Here is a 16690-nt window from a genome sequence, read left to right as displayed (position 1 = left end):
TTCCTCTCATCGACAACAGATTAATCACATGCCTTTTAAATTAAACTTGGGAGTTTCGAAATAATTACTTGCATTTGTTTTAAACAGAATGAATCATAGACATGGCTCATTAATGGAAAGTAAATGATTACAGATGTCATGGAGTTACTTCTGATGATGTACAACAGCCTGCACCACAACTATTAAATTGCTGATTATAATATTGGATCTCAGCCGCCTGTGTGTCATGGTTTGGAGTAGATTCTGTTTGCTCATTTCTTTATGTCATATCCAACTTTGCAACAAGCTGGTGCATGTTGCACAGAGAACACCCCCAGCAACCCAGTGGAACTTCCGCCCTGAGGGAATGATGAAAAATCATCCACCTAAATGCCAGTGCTTTAGGGCATGCCAGGAAGCAGGGATTGCCATTTTCTACCTTCCCGTTTGCCCATATCTCTCATTCATACTCCAGCCCTGGTGGCTGAATCCCAAACCACTGCTTGCTCACCAAGTGGCCCCTTCGTAACAGAGGCAGATCCGCCAACTGGAAGGAAGATCACAGTCCCTAGCAAACAGGATCAATGCATGTTTATTCACCGGTACTCTCTCTCTCTCTCTCTAGTTACGTCACTGCCCAAATCATCCCCAACATGATCGTGTATTTTAGAACATAGAACATAGAACAATACAGCGCAGTACAGGCCCTTCGGCCCACGATGTTGCACCGAAACAAAAGCCATCTAACCTACACTATGCCATTATCATCCATATGTTTATCCAATAAACTTTTAAATGCCCTCAATGTTGGCGAGTTCACTACTGTAGCAGGTAGGGCATTCCACGGCCTCACTACTCTTTGCGTAAAGAACCTACCTCTGACCTCTGTCCTATATCTATTACCCCTCAGTTTAAAGTTATGTCCCCTCGTGCCAGCCATATCCATCCGCGGGAGAAGGCTCTCACTGTCCACCCTATCCAACCCCCTGATCATTTTGTATGCCTCTATTAAGTCTCCTCCTAACCTTCTTCTCTCCAACGAAAACAACCTCAAGTCCATCAGCCTTTCCTCATAAGATTTTCCCTCCATACCAGGCAACATCCTGGTAAATCTCCTCTGCACCCGCTCCAAAGCCTCCACGTCCTTCCTGTAATGCGGTGACCAGAACTGTACGCAATACTCCAAATGCGGCCGTACCAGAGTTCTGTACAGCTGCAACATGACCTCCCGACTCCGGAACTCAATCCCTCTACCAATAAAGGCCAACACTCCATAGGCCTTCTTCACAACCCTATCAACCTGGGTGGCAACTTTCAGGGATCTATGTACATGGACACCTAGATCCCTCTGCTCATCCACACTTTCAAGAACTTTACCATTAGCCAAATATTCCGCATTCCTGTTATTCCTTCCAAAGTGAATCACCTCACACTTCTCTACATTAAACTCCATTTGCCACCTCTCAGCCCAGCTCTGCAGCTTATCTATATCCCTCTGTAACCTGCTACATCCTTCCACACTATCGACAACACCACCGACTTTAGTATCGTCTGCAAATTTACTCACCCACCCTTCTGCGCCCTCCTCTAGGTCATTGATAAAAATGACAAACAGCAACGGCCCCAGAACAGATCCTTGTGGTACTCCACTTGTGACTGTACTCCATTCTGAACATTTCCCATCAACCACCACCCTCTGTCTTCTTTCAGCTAGCCAATTTCTGATCCACATCTCTAAATCACCCTCAATCCCCAGCCTCCGTATTTTTTGCAATAGCCTACCGTGGGGAACCTTATCAAACGCTTTGCTGAAATCCGAAATTTTGATGAACCTGAAAAGGGAGCTGGACTGGTTTCTGACTGAAGCAAGGATTGTTTCTTCCAGAAGGTAGAAGATGTTAAGGGTTACAGAATCAGGGCAGGTAGGTAGCCTTCAGAAACTGATCAGCCGTGATCTAAATGATGTGAAGATGCCGGCGTTGGACTGGGGTGAGCACAGTAAGAAGTCTTACAACACCAGGTTAAAGTCCAACAGGTTTGTTTCAAATCACTGGCTTTCGGAGCACTGAATCATACACCTGAGGAAGGAGCAGTGCTCCGAAAGCTAGTGATTTGAAAAAACCTGTTGGACTTTAACCTGGTGTTGTAAGACTTCTTACTATGATCTAAATGAACAGTGGAGCACCACGGAGGGGCTGAAGGGCCTTTTCCCTTCCCTATGAGATGACTTTCCAGACATCACTTGGTCCATATGATTTCTTGGCTCAATAGCCTGAGGGGGTTGGAGAACAAGAACACTATTCACAACGCCCTATGCTGCTCTTGCTCATGTATTTGCTTTGTTTGGCCTTGTTCCGCACTGTAACCAATCACTGTTTGCCGATGTACCATTTGTCAGTGTTCTCTGTTGGTTATTCTTTTTGTCTACTAAGTACGTACTGTGTACGTTCCCTTGGCCGCAGAAAAATACTTTTCACTGCACTTTGGTACATGTGACAATAAATCAAATCATTGACTTCAGAAAGCAAAGTACTGTAACACCCCTGTCAGCATCAATGGGGCCGAGGTAGCGATGGGTCGCAGTTTCAAATTCCTAAGGTTACACATCTCCCAAAATCTGTCCTGGTCCACCCACGTCGATGCTACCACGAAGAAAGCACAACAGCGTCTACGCTTCCTCAGGAAACTAAGAAATTCGGCATGTCCACATTAACTCTTATCAACTTTTACAGATGCACCATAGAAAGTATCCTATCTGGCTGCAATGCAGCCTGGTATGGCAACTGCTCGGCCCAAGACCGCAAGAAACTTCAGAAAGCCGTGAACACAGCCCTGCCCATCACTCAAACCTGCCTCCTATCCATTGACTCCATCTACACCTCCCGCTGTCTGGGGAAAGCGGCAGCGTAATCAAAGACCCCTCCCACCCAGCGTACTCTTCCAACCTCCTCCATCGGGCAGGAGATACAAAAGTCTGAGAACACGCATGAACAGACTCAAAAACAGCTTCTTCCCCGCTATTACCAGACTCCTAAACGACCTGGGTTGGCCACTTCCCGACTTAAAATGGAGAACCGCAAAGACTAAAGGGAAATTCAGCCAACACAGGCAAAAATGAGCAAGTGCAGAAATCCTATGTATTGGAACTTGCAAAAACCAGACAGCACTGAAACCAGCAGCCATCTGCATAGTAATGAGCGATTCCCAGGCACAATTGATACACTTTAGGTGAATAAGGCCAAGCCAGACTGCTCGGCGCCAGCAGACAAAGGAAGGCCAATGGACACTCAGGGACCGCCCAGCGATCAGGGAATGGCTCCAGTATTGGAGAAATTGATCCAAGTGATCGGAACGTAGTCCAATCACTTGGAACCAGGTACGGGGTCCGTCCAAAGGGGCGGGAAGCCCCTGGGGACTATAAAGTAGAGTCCCCAAGTTTAAATCGGTCTTCTTGGCAGGGTCACTCAACAACGCGAATCAATCCCTGAGAGTGAACTGCCCATGTGGCCACATCAACCAAGTTAGTCTCCAGTCAACGCTTGCTACGAGATAGGTGCTCCAAGCTACAAGTCCATACCAGCTTTTGAATCCTGCAGACTCAGAACCTGAACGAAAGGCCATTTGTTCCCCTGACCTGGTGGGTGAATTCTAAAGCTAAGTATTGGCCTTTTAGTGATAGAAATAGTCTAGAAAGTAGAGATATATGCATAAGTAGTGACTTACTGTATATAATAAATGTGTTTTAATTTGAATCTTACTAATTGGTGTGTTGAGTTATTGATCAGTACTTGAACTTGAACCTCGTGGCGGTATCATAAAGATACCTGGCGACTCGAGAGCAAAGGTTAAACAAACAGAGCAAATTACGAATTAAGAGCCAACCAAAAGTTAACAACATATTACTGCCGACATCCTGACGGACCCGACTTAGAAGTGGCTTAACCACTCCGGGAGAACCCAAAATTTGAATTAGAATCCAATTGGGAACAGAAAAACCACAAGTGTTCAAGCAGTTCTGATCAATCCTCATAATTCGGAAGTGTGTTAATGCATGCGTAACTAACAGGGCTATAAGGTAAAACTGATAGATTTTTGTTGTGACAAAACTGTCGGGAGTTTGTATTCCGGAAAATAACGAAAGCCGTACCCGTAATTACAGCACCACCTTAGTACCCCTCGTTCCAAATTTTAAGAGAGTATTTAGAGAGGAAAGATGGCAATGCAGGCAATGTAACACCTCATGAACCCTGAAGAATTTGTGGTCGCAGCGACCAGCAGCAGAGAAGGACAGTGTCCTGTTTGGGAAGAGGAAATCAGGAAGTACCTCAAAGGGAAAGGATGGCCCCTTTGGAGTGAATTCTGTGAGAATAAAGAAACAGGACCCGGGAGTATAGGACATACTTGGTGGGAGAACCTGTCAGAGATTCATAAGAAAAGCTTGGGAAAAGCTCGCAAGCCGATGGCAATCGTGTCCTGTTTGGCACAATTGCGAGGCACAGAGGAGGTTGTTCGGACGCTCCACAAAGAGATAGAAGGAATACATCGAATGAGCAAGGTCGATGTAAGTGAGGTTGAGAAAGAGAACATAGAGTTGGGAAGGAAGTTAGCAGCAAAGGACGGAGAGGTGGATGATGCCAAGTGGGCACACCAGTCTTGTCTGGCGCACCTAAGCAGCTTCCAGACAGAGTACGAAAAGGCCTATCAGGACACGCAACGTGCAGTCCTGGTAAGAGAGGAAACAGAGAAACAGGTATAGGCATTGCAAAGGCAGTGTAGCGACCTGAAAGCAGCGTGACTTGCTGCCACCACAGAGCAGAGACAAAGCTCATTCGATCACGCAAAGTGCCGGAAGCAGATTGCAGAACTGCAGTCTTTGCTTTCAGTTCAGAATGGATTCCAGAGCACCTTTGGATCCCAGTTAGATGCAGAAGACGGCCCGGATTGGGAAGGATTAAATGAGACCGCGCATAGATATGTTCAGGGAACATGTGCGCAAGGAAAGCTCCATAAGAGAAAAGCGCCCCAACCCCCCACATCGCAGATAGTTCAGGCACCAATGAATCCAGTAACCTCCCACCGCACAGTCACATCGGACGGAGATACAGAATTTCTTTATACCACCCTTTTAATCGTGACCCAATTACGGGACGCGTGTGAGAAAATCACACCGTTCCTCCCCACCTCAGACCCCACCACTTCTTTGCCAAAGGAAAGCAGAAGGCGACCATGTACGGCCTGGATGAGCATGAGCACGTGAAGCTCACAGTTTTGAGTTTAGACCCTTCGGTCGTAGCAGCCCTTCCCGACCCACAGAATGTAGGAGGAGGCTCCCTTGCAGAGATGCACGCAGCGATCCTAGTCGCGATCAGGTACAACAGAGGTGGCCCCGTAGAAGGCCTGAATAAGTGCAGGCAGAAAAAGACAGAACACCCCACAGCGTTTGCTGGACGCCTGTGGATTCATTTTACAGCCGTTTTCGGTAATCTAGACCACGCCCATTTGTCCCAAGAAGGTATGGCCAAATGGACCCACATCTCCCATGCCACAGAGGCAGGACAAAAAGCCTGTACCAACTATGACCCCTCAGAAGAAGTGCATAATGAGAAATGGGTTTTAAAGAGATTGTCCCGCGCCTGGGAGCAATCTGTCCAAAACAAACCCGCAGTTAGGAAACCCGAGGAACAGCAGGCAGAAGCAGATATCCAAGTGGTGAAAACGCACCAGAACCCCGCATGGATGAACGAAGGCAGGAACAGCCCCCCCCACAGAAACCACAGGAGTGTTACAACTGTGGACAATTAGGTCACTTTGCACGAGAGTGCAATGTCCCACGAAAGCCACAGAGAGCCCAGCAGGCAGGCACTCTGAATAAGAATAGGACAGAGCCCATACATAGTGTGAGCACCCGTTCAGACCAGACAGACATGAACGGAACTGACTGACGGTGTTCGGGCTTCCCCACCTGGGTCTGCGACACCCTTTGGGATAGGTCCGGCCGACCAATAGTTTTAGCAAAGATACGGGGACAGCCCATCGAATTTCTCTGGGACACAGGGGGGTCCCGCAAGATAATTAATTCCTCCACCATGTTTGAGAAAGTCATGTGGCCCACTACAGCCACAATCACCCTCAGCGGCTTCACAGGCCACTCACAACGGGGACACATCACAGCCCCTGTACCCATTCAGATTGGCAATATAACAACAAAGCACCCCATAGTTTTAGTCGATCTAACCCACACAGCAGAACACACTTTGGGCATCGATTTCATGAATTCCCACAACCTGTCCTTTGATCCAGTCAACCAATGTGTCTAGAAAATGGCAAAATCCGCAAGAGCCCCCGCAACGCTCACAATAGGTGAATACGCAAACAAGATTAGCGCAGTTGGCGAATTTTGGTTTGACCCGACCACGATTAGCACAGACAAGCAGGTTAGGACAATTCTGCAGAAGCACAGGACAGCATTCGTGACCCACAAACACGACTGTGGCCGGATGACTGGTTCCGTTCAAATCACAGGACCTGACCCTAGACCCCAAAAGCAATACGGATTTCCCCAAGAGGCAGAGGGAGAAATCTCAAAAGTGATCGACAGCTTATTAGAGCAGGGCATACTCAGATCAGTAGGCTCCACTAATAATGCCCCGAATGTCTGGTCCAGTATGTGGACGACCTATTACTGCAGACAGACATCAAAGCAGAGCACATCAAGCTTATGGCTGAACTCCTGGAACTCCTACAACAGATTGGTTGCAAAGTAAACCCAGATTTTGGAAAACAAAGTGATATATTTGGGTACGATTATCACGCACGGTAAACGCGAGATCGAGCACAAAAGAATTGACTCGATTGCCAAATTGCCCCTTCCCCAGAATGTTTCAGCCCTCCAGTCATTTTTAGGACTGGTTGGCTACTGCCGAAACCATATTGATGGTTTTGCCACCAAGGCAGCACCCCTCTCGGAACTCCGAAAGAAAGGAGCCCCTTGGGAATGGCTTCCGCAGCATACGGATGCTGTGGATGCTTTGAAAAGAGCCCTCATTGCAGCCCCCGCATTACAGGTTCCAGACCCACTTTCCCCCTATGCTACAGAGATAGCTAGCACAGACCGCACCCTTTCGGCTGTGCTCCTCCAGGAACGGCACGAACAGTTAAGACCCGTCCGTGGCTTACGCATCCAGACTTTTAGATCCTGTGGAGCAGGCATTTTTGGCCTGTGAAAGGCACCTGCTCGCAGTTTTCTGGGCAGTTCAGTATTTTTGCTACATAACCGGACTAAACCCCATCTCAATCCTCACGGAACACACCCCCACCCAACCTTTACTTGACAGACGACTTAAGGATGGTACAGTCAGCCAAATTAGAGCAGCGAGATGGACCCTTCTTTTGCAGGGACGGGACATCACTTTTAAAAGGACCAAGACCCACACTTTCTTAGCCGATAACCTTCAGTACCCAGGCACCCCCCACGAATGTGAAATCATCTCACCGCACCACAACACAGGCCCCTTTATTGCAAAAACACCCCCCAGAAAGATAGGTAGTTCACCCCAGAGCCCCCAGCACACCGACACGTGCGCACCTTTAAGGATATATGTGGATGGTTCTTCCACAGTAATAGAAGGGAAGCGCATTACAGGATGCGGCATATATGTCGAGGACGCGCAGGGACGTGCCCTAGAAGAGATCTCCTTAAAGCTACCAGGACACTTAGGTGCGCAGGCGGCAGAACTAGCAGCCGTTGCATATATTATAGATCACCCAGATTCCTTCCCCAGCCCAGCAGACATATACTCGGACAGCCTCTATGTCTGCAACAGCCTTACAGAATTCCTACCCCTGTGGAAAGCAAGAGGATTTGGTTCCACAGATGGAAAACCCCTCCCTTCAGACCCATTGCTCCGCCACATTTTAGAGAAAGCACAGGACAGGACCTTTGGTATTGTTTAAGTTCGCAGTCACCACCGTTCCTCCCCCCTGGAAATGTAAAAGCCGACGCACTGGCCAAAGCAGGTTCCAGGCATGGATATTTTTGGACACCCCCCGAAAGCGCCCCAGTGAATGCAGTTCAGGTCTCGCAGACTAATATCGAGGATTTAGTGCAGGCCCAGAAGCAGGATAGCAATCTCAGGGAGATTTTAAAAGGACAATTTACAGCACCCTATGATAGGTTTAAAATGCACGGACCACACATGACGGTGTGGTGTTAAAAGACACCCTTTCTGTGGTTCCTGAACAGGACAGGAATCAACTTATTTGTTTATTCCATGACAGTCATGGACATCAGGGAATTGATCCCACTACAGCCCACCTCAGGCAGCTCTGTTAGTGTCCAAGTTTAAAAGAAGACGTAACGCACTAAGTTGAGAATTGCCTTATCTGTGCCCAGAACAATCTGGACAGATACGCAAAGAAAGCTCAACTTAGCCACACCCGCCCCGTTAACGGCCCCTGGACTAACCTCCAGATCGATTTTGTAGGACCATTGCCCCCTTGCAGGAATGTTTACAAGTACGTATTAGTCGTCATAGACACTTTTACGAAATGGGTAGAGGCATTCCCATCCAGAACGAACACGGCAAAGACCACCGCAAAGATCTTAACCCACCACATCTTTACGAGATGGGGACTCCCCCGCAGCATTGAATCCGACCAAGGTTCCCATTTTACGGGACGTGTCATGAAGAACGTCCTCACGATATTTGGCATTACCCAAAAATTCCACATCGCATACCACCCCCAGTCAAGTGGTATCGTGGATCGCATGAATCGGACCCTAAAAGCCACTCTCAGAAAAACGGTCCAACAAAACAACACCACTTGGGATTCAGTCCTCCCTTTTGCGCTGATGTTTCTGAGAAATACTATTTCAACATCCACAGGTTACACCCCACACACTCTCATGACCGGACGCCCCATGAAAGGCACAGAATTTTTATTAGGATTGGACTTGACCAGCCCCGAAGTGACGGCCCTCACACACGAGAATGCAGTCAAACAGTTAGTTGAAAATGTGAAAACGGCTCAGCTAGCAGCCGCAGTAAGATTAGGCACAAGGAAGAAACAGAGCAAGGCCTGTTTCGACAAGACAGTGCATGCGACTGACTTTGAGGTAGGACAGCAGGTCATGCTCTCAATTTACAACCCCAGCACATTCTTGTCACTGAAGTATTCGGGTCCGTGCTCCATGGCGGACAAAATAAGCCCCTCCGTGTATAAAATTAAGTACCCCAATGGAAAGACTGCGTGGTTCCATATTAACCAGCTTAAGGCATATGGCCCACAGTCCAATCATGCACACCATGTCATGCTCGACGCAGCAGACCACACCCCGCCCACAGCCAATGTCTCCCCACCCTCCCCCAACACGCCCACCACATCCACGGACTCGCCCTCGACTCCACCCCCGACCTCTAGACTCGGCCCCTGAACGCCCACAGACAGCAGTAGCAGCGACAGCGACTGTGACTCAGACAATAGCCACAGCACGCCTCCCTACTATCCGCAGGCAACAGGACCCACACCCAGCGAATCTGACCACGATTCGAGTGATCCCTTCCTCATCACATTCCTCAACATACCCCACCAAAGACCACCGCCCTACGATGACGATTCCGTCCCCACAGAACTAGACACCACCTTTTGGCACGGCGCTAATTCATTGGAGGCTCGTCCGGAACAACGAGATGGACCCCAAATCGCACCATGCAGCCCTATCAGCCCTTATACATTTGAGAGTATGGCATCCGGGAAAAGATGACGACTTTGAATCTGACTCCCAAAGCGAGAACCCCTTTGCGACCCTGTTCGCAACTGATAACTGAGGTGTCCAGATGATGTTTTAAAAAGGAACTGCTTGGGAGAAACGGTGTCCTTTCTGATGGAACCTGCAGCATGTTTAATGTTGTTTGTTAGTGTAATTGTGAAATGTTGTCTGTACACTCGGAAGTACCACGGCCAGACGCCATATTTGTCGGCCGAAACCTATGAAAACTTGCAAGCACGCTCATCGGCAGAAACCGCTGAGAGCTTGCCAGCTCCCGTTCATAACTGCCCTTATGGTTCGAAGGTAGAACCAATACGGCAACCCCCACGATGACTACATTTCTTGCGAACGCGAACCCCCTGACCCCAACCCCCCCCCCCCCCCCGGCCGTTAATGATTCACTTCCCCATAGCACCCAGAGCCCAGTAACAAGCAACACCACACCATCATGGTCTGATAAGCTCATAACATGGTACTCCCTTTCCTACGTAGTCGAATCCCTATTAGTATTGGCGTTATTCTGCAGCATCGTGCAGACTATCTGCATGATGAAATGGCAAAGGAGAGCCTACCGCGCTCGCACCCCTGCATACAGAATGAGATCCTCTATTTTCGGTTTTCACCAGGCCCCCGAACCCCTTGATCTACAATAAAGACCATTTGTGTTGCATCTTTTGCAAATAAATAAATGGAAATATTGTACACTCCTGTGCTTGACTGCCAAGCCAGGAAACATGTGAATGCTGCTATTATGTTGTATTGTTTAGGAAGTTAATATGACTGAATGTTTTAGTGAGTGTAGTTTATGGAGGACAGTTAGAGGTACCGTTTTTTATTTATTTTGTAACGCATATCCCTGTTTGACATCGCGCCACTTAGAATGTTAGTTAAAAATTTTCCTTGCATAGTTACGGTCAGTGTAGAGGCCACGGAAGAGTACTCGCTGGGTCAGGGAATGAAGACAACGCAGTTATGTGATCCTTCACGCTTCACGTTAGGGATCGCAAGGAGGGCGTGTAGCCACCTGGGTTGGCCACTTCCCGACTTAAAATGGAGAACCGCAAAGACTAAAGGGAAATTCAGCCGACACAGGCAAAAACGAGCAAGTGCAGAAATCCTGTGTATTGGAACTTGCAAAAACCAGACAGCACTGAAACCAGCAGCCATCTGCATAGTAATGAGCGATTCCCAGGCACAATTGATGCACATCAGGAGAATAAGGCCAAGCCAAACTCCTCGGCGCCAGCAGGAGCCAAGACAAAGGAAGGCCAACGGACATTTAGGGACCCGCCAGCGATCAGGGAACAACTCCAGTATTGGAGAAATCGATACAAGTGATCGGAACGCAGTCTAATCACTTGGAACCAGGTACGGGGTCCGCCCTGAACGGCGCGAAGCCCCTGGGGACTATAAAGTAAAGCCCCCAAGTTCAAATCGGTCTTCTTGGCAGGGTCACTCAACAACGCAAATCAACCCCCAAGAGTGAACTGTCCAGCCTCCGCATCAACCAAGTAAGTCTCCAGTCAACTCTCGCTACGAGATAGGCGCTCCTAGCTACCAGTCCAGACCAGCTTTGAATCCTGCAGACTCAGGACCTGAACGAAAGGCCATTTGTTCCCCTGACCTGGTGGGCCAATTCCGAAGTTAAGTATCGGCCTTTTAGTGATAGAAATAGTCTAGAAAGTAGAGTTTATGCATAAGTAGTTACTTACTGTATATAATAAATGTGCTTTGATTTGAATCTTACTAATTGGTGTGTTGAGTTATTGATTATTACTTGAACTTGAACCTCGTGGCGGTATCATAAAGATACCTGGCGACTCGAGAGCAAAGTTTAAACAAACAGAGCAAATTACGAATTAAGAGCCAACCAAAAGTTAGCAACAACTGACCTCATTAACACTACACCCCTGTATGCTTCACCTGATGCTGGTGTTATGTAGTTACATTGTGTACCTTGTGTTGCCCTATTATGTATTTTCTTTTATTTCCTTTGCATTTCATGTACCTAATGATCTGTTGAGCTGCTCGCAGAAAAATACTTTTCACTGTACCTCGGTACACGTGACAATAGACAAAATCCAAATCCAATCAAATCAAAATCAAAACAAGTTTGCAAAACATTATTTCCGAATTAGTTGTAGATTTTTCACCTCTGCTGGGAGATGGCATAGGCCACAGAGATGCGGAGGAAGCATTTAGTCATGATGCTCGCTCAGCCCTTTGTGAATGGGGAGCAGAGGTGATCTTTTCCTACACAGTATATTCTGGCATACTTATCAGTTAACCAGAACGTGACTCCCTCCGGCTCATTCCCCTCTCACTTATGTGTTTCCAGCAGGGATAGTGGTGAATCAATGGCCAGGGTGTCGCACTGTTTGTATGTAACCTTCTTTACTCAAAACAATCAATCCAAGGCTAGAACTAATTATTGCTTGATGGATGATTGAGTTACTCAACCATATGAATAGAGCCAATTGTCTCTTGATGGGTGCTCGGGAAGGCTGGTACGGGAAGGCATGTCCTGGCAGTTTGTCTGAGTTCCAGTGTATTTGAACTTTTTAAAAAAACTTAGAGAGGCGGCACGGTGGCGCAGTGGTTAGCACTGGGACTACGGCACTGAGGACCCCGGTTTGAATCCCGGCTCTGGGTCACTCTCCGTGTGGAGTTTGCACATTCTCCCCGTGTCTGCGTGGGCCTCACCCCACAACCCAAAGATGTGCAGGTTAGGTGGATTGGCCACGCTAAATTGCCCCTTAATTTTATTTTTCCCAATTAAGGGGCAATTTGGCGTGGCCATTCCACCTAACCTGCACATCTTTGGGTTGTGGGGTGAGGCCCACGCAGACATGTGGAGAATGTGCAAACTCCACACGGACAGTGACCCAGAGCCGGGATCAAACCCGGGTCCTCTGCTAAGTACTACGCCGGTGTAATGACTTAGGCCAGGCCTTTGAGACTGGCCAATTAGAATACGCGTTCCATGATTAGTGGGCCAATCAGGGAACCCCTTTCTCTGTATCTATCAGGGAGTGCCAGATCCTCTGCACTCCCAGTGTAGATAGCAAGCTGAATGCACTTGGCCATACTGCTGTTGGTTTTGTTAATAAAGGGATTCTGGTGAAGGGACTTCTGCCTCCGTGGACTTTATTACAGCTACTGTGCCGCCCGTAGTGTATTTGAACTTGGCCAAGTGCAAATTCCCATCATTCTGCCTGAGGTGGACTGCAGTTTGATTTAAGTGTCTTTTGTGAGGGCCACGAAGAATCCAGCACGAGTTTTAAGGATACAAAGTAATAACATTTATTTACAATAACATACATATATAACAGCAGCAGCAACTTCCCTTGCTGCACACTCCTTCCTGCTGGTTCCTAAACTGGCCAGCTTTATTTATACTTGGAGTTTACTAATGATTTCTCCCCCCCCCCCCCCCCCCCCACCTCATTGGGGAAGCTCATACTCCCACAGGATTGTGGGATTGTCATTAGTCCCCAGCCAATGGTAAGTAGGCAGGCTATAACATCCCTCCCCCCAAAGTCCAAGGAATCCACCGAAGACCCTGGCGAAGGAGGGCATCGGACTCGTTTTGCCGCAGGCCGGACACCATTTGCACGCGGCGCTGGATCAGGCGGCGTGTAACGAGACGGAGACCGGCGCTTCCGTGATGAACAGCGTAACGGATGTACATCCACGGCCCGTGGACCCGAGGATTCCCCCTCTGATCCGTCCTGTGTCTCCATCTCGGAGTCAGAGTCTGCTGCCTCCGTCATGTCAGCGTCTCTATCTCCATTCGGGTCTGTAACGACCTGCGCAGGCTTCGAGTGAGGCACCAGTGTGGAAGATTGTGAGGACTACCTTCCCTTGTCTCTGGTCTCTGCGGCTGGAGAAATGAGCTCCGGGGGCGGGGAATCTTTGGAGGGGATAGTCTTCTGGACCGAACGTGGTCTACATGTTTGCGCTGGAGACGACCCTGGGCTTGCACCTGGGAAGAGATAGGGCCCGTTTGGTGAAAGATTACGCCAGGAACCCACTGGGCACCACCAGCAAAATTCCGAACGACACTGGGTCACCGGGCAAAAATTGCCGAATCGGCCGATGCCGAGAAAATCCATGTCCCTGCAGTTCTTGTGTGCGGCGTACTTTTGCGCCAATGTCCGGGAAAACCATACTAAGGCGGGTGCGAAGTCTCCAGCCCATTAGGAGTTCTGCAGGAGCTACCCCAGTCACTGCATGGGGGGTGGTCCTATACGTAAACTAAAAGCGAGCCAGTCTCGTGTCCATTGATCCGGAAGACTGCTTCTTTAGGCCTCTTTTGAATGTCTGCACTGCGCGCTCTGCCAACCCATTTGAAGCCGGGTGGTAAGGGGCAGTGCGGATATGGCGTATGCCGTTCATCTTCATGAACCTCGCAAACTCCTCAGTCGTGAATGGAGTGCCGTTATCCGTGACCAGCACCTCGGGGAGGCCATGCGTACTAAAAGACAAACGCATCTTTTCAATTGTTGCGCAGGACGTTGTCCCCTGCATCTTATGCACCTCTAGCCATTTAGACTGGGCGTTGATTAATAGAAGGAACATGGATCCTTGAAAATCTGCATGCAAGCGTGCCCAAGGCCACCCTGGCCATTCCCAGTGATGTAGGGGCGCGGCCGGCGGAAGCTTCTGATGCTCCTGGCAAATGGAGCAGTTTTGGGCCACCTTCTCAATGTCGGTGTCGAGGCCTGGCCACCAGACATAACTCCGGGCCAACATTTTCATTTTGGTCACACCTGGATGCCTATTGTGCAAGTCTGTTAGTATCCTGGCCTTTTTCCGGGACAATCACATGCGTCCCCCACACGAGGATGCCGTCTTCCACGCTGAATTCTGACCGCTTGGAGGAAAATGCCCGCAACTCGCCTGGGAGCTGTCTATGCTGCCCACCATACAGGAATATGTGCCGAACCTTTGACAGGACTGGCTCCGTCTGGGTCCACTCACGGATCTGTGATGCCGTGACAGGCAAGGTGTCCATAAAATTTAGGGTTGCAACCACCTCACCGGTCGTGGGGGTCGACATGGGGCCGGTCGATAAAGGCAATCGGCTCAGTGCGTCGGCATTTGCTATCTGCATTCCTGGTTTGTGCTCCAGAGAATACTCGTATGCACAAGCAACAAAGCCCAGCGCTGGATCCGTGCGGACGCAATGGGCGGTATTGGCTTATCCTCTCTGAAAAGTCCCAGCAGAGGCTTATGATCAGTCACGATAGTGAAATGGCGGCCGTACACATACTGGTGGAAGCGTTTCACCGCAAAAACCACTGCCAGGCCCTCCTTCTCGATCTGCGCGTACTTTTTCTCTGCTGCAGTCAATGTGCGGGAGGCGAAAGCTATCGGTCGCTCGGCCCCGTTCTCCATCTTGTGGGACAGGACGGCCCCAATACCATACGGGGATGCATCACATGTGATGAGCAAAGGCTTTCCAGGATCATAGTGGGTTAGTAACCCAGACGACGACAATTGTTGCTTTACCCGCCGGAAAGCGGTTTCTTGCGGCTGACCCCAAACCCAGGTGTGATTTTTCTTTAGCAGCAGGTGCAAGGGGGCCAGCGTAGTTGCCAAATTGGGGAGGAACTTCCCGTAATAGTTTACGAGACCAAGAAAAGAACGAAGATGCGAAGTGTCAGTCGGGGCGGGGGCCTGTTGAATCGCACGCAACTTCTCTGCGACGGGATGCAAACCTTCGCTGCCCACCCGATAACCTAGGTAGACTACTTCCTTTGCCTGAAATACGCACTTTGTGCGACGTAAACGGACTCCAGCCTCCAAAAAGCGTCTAAGGACAGCCTCCGCATTTTCCAAATGTTCCTGCTCCGACGTCCCTGTAATCAAAGCGTCATCTAAGTAGACAGCAACACATGGTAAACCTCTCAAAATGCCCTCCATAACACATTGAAAAATAGCGCAGGCAGAGGATACTCCAAAGGGCAACCGTGCATATTCATACAGGCCCCGGTGTGTATTAATCGTTACATATGGTCGGGAGGCAAGGTCCAGCTCCAACTGTAGGTAGGCGTGACTCATACCTAATTTTGTGAAGGAGAGTCCGCCTGCAAGCTTCGCGTAGAGATCCTCTATGCGAGGCATTGGATATCGGTCGGGTCGGGAAGCCGTATTCACTGTAAGTTTATAGTCGCCACACAAGCGAACTGTGGCACCTGGCTTCATTACAGGTACAATTGGTGGTGCCCAGTCAGCAAAACGGACGGGCCTGATAATACCCAAACGCTCCAAACGAGTGAGCTCCCCTTCTACCTTCTCGAGCAAGGAGTAAGGCACCGGGCGTGCCCGGAAATAGCGCGGTGTGGCTCCTGTTCGACTTGGATACGGGCTACGTCCCCTTTTATTTTCCCCAAACTAGGCTGGAATACGTCTGGGTATCGTCCTAGCACCTCAGTCAACCCTTCAGAAACTGTTTGGAGGATGTGCTGCCATTGCAACCGCAAATGGCGCAACCAGTCCCGACCCAACAGGCTGGGCCCATGGCCGCGCATCACGATAAGTGGGAAACGCCCCTCCTGGCGTCCATAGACAACAGGGGTCATTGTAGTTCCTGCAATGTCCAGTGGTTCCCCCGTGTAGGTGGCCAACCTGGCCTGTGAGTCGGTTAATGTAAGGGTCTGTATACCCTGCCTGATGCGGTCGAATGTTCTCTGGGCGATCACGGAGACTGCTGCGCAAGTGCCCAACTCCATCTCAAGCGGGTGACCATTGACCCATACTGTCACCTTAATGGGGGCCACACAGGGAGCTGCCACACAATGCAGCTGCAGGCAGTCGTCCTCCGTCCCCACGTCCTCAGGAGTAGTCGCCGCAGGTTCATCCACATGGAAGGTACGGCCCCTGGGCTGGTCCCAGTTACGGCCCCTGGGCTGGTCCCAGTTTCGGTCGGAACGACGG

This window comes from Scyliorhinus torazame, chromosome 20 (genome assembly GCF_047496885.1).
Source record: "Scyliorhinus torazame isolate Kashiwa2021f chromosome 20, sScyTor2.1, whole genome shotgun sequence".
In the NCBI taxonomy this organism is placed as follows: Eukaryota; Metazoa; Chordata; class Chondrichthyes; order Carcharhiniformes; family Scyliorhinidae; genus Scyliorhinus; species Scyliorhinus torazame.
The sequence above is the reverse complement of the archived record's forward strand: the minus strand, read 5'-3'. Positions refer to the sequence as shown.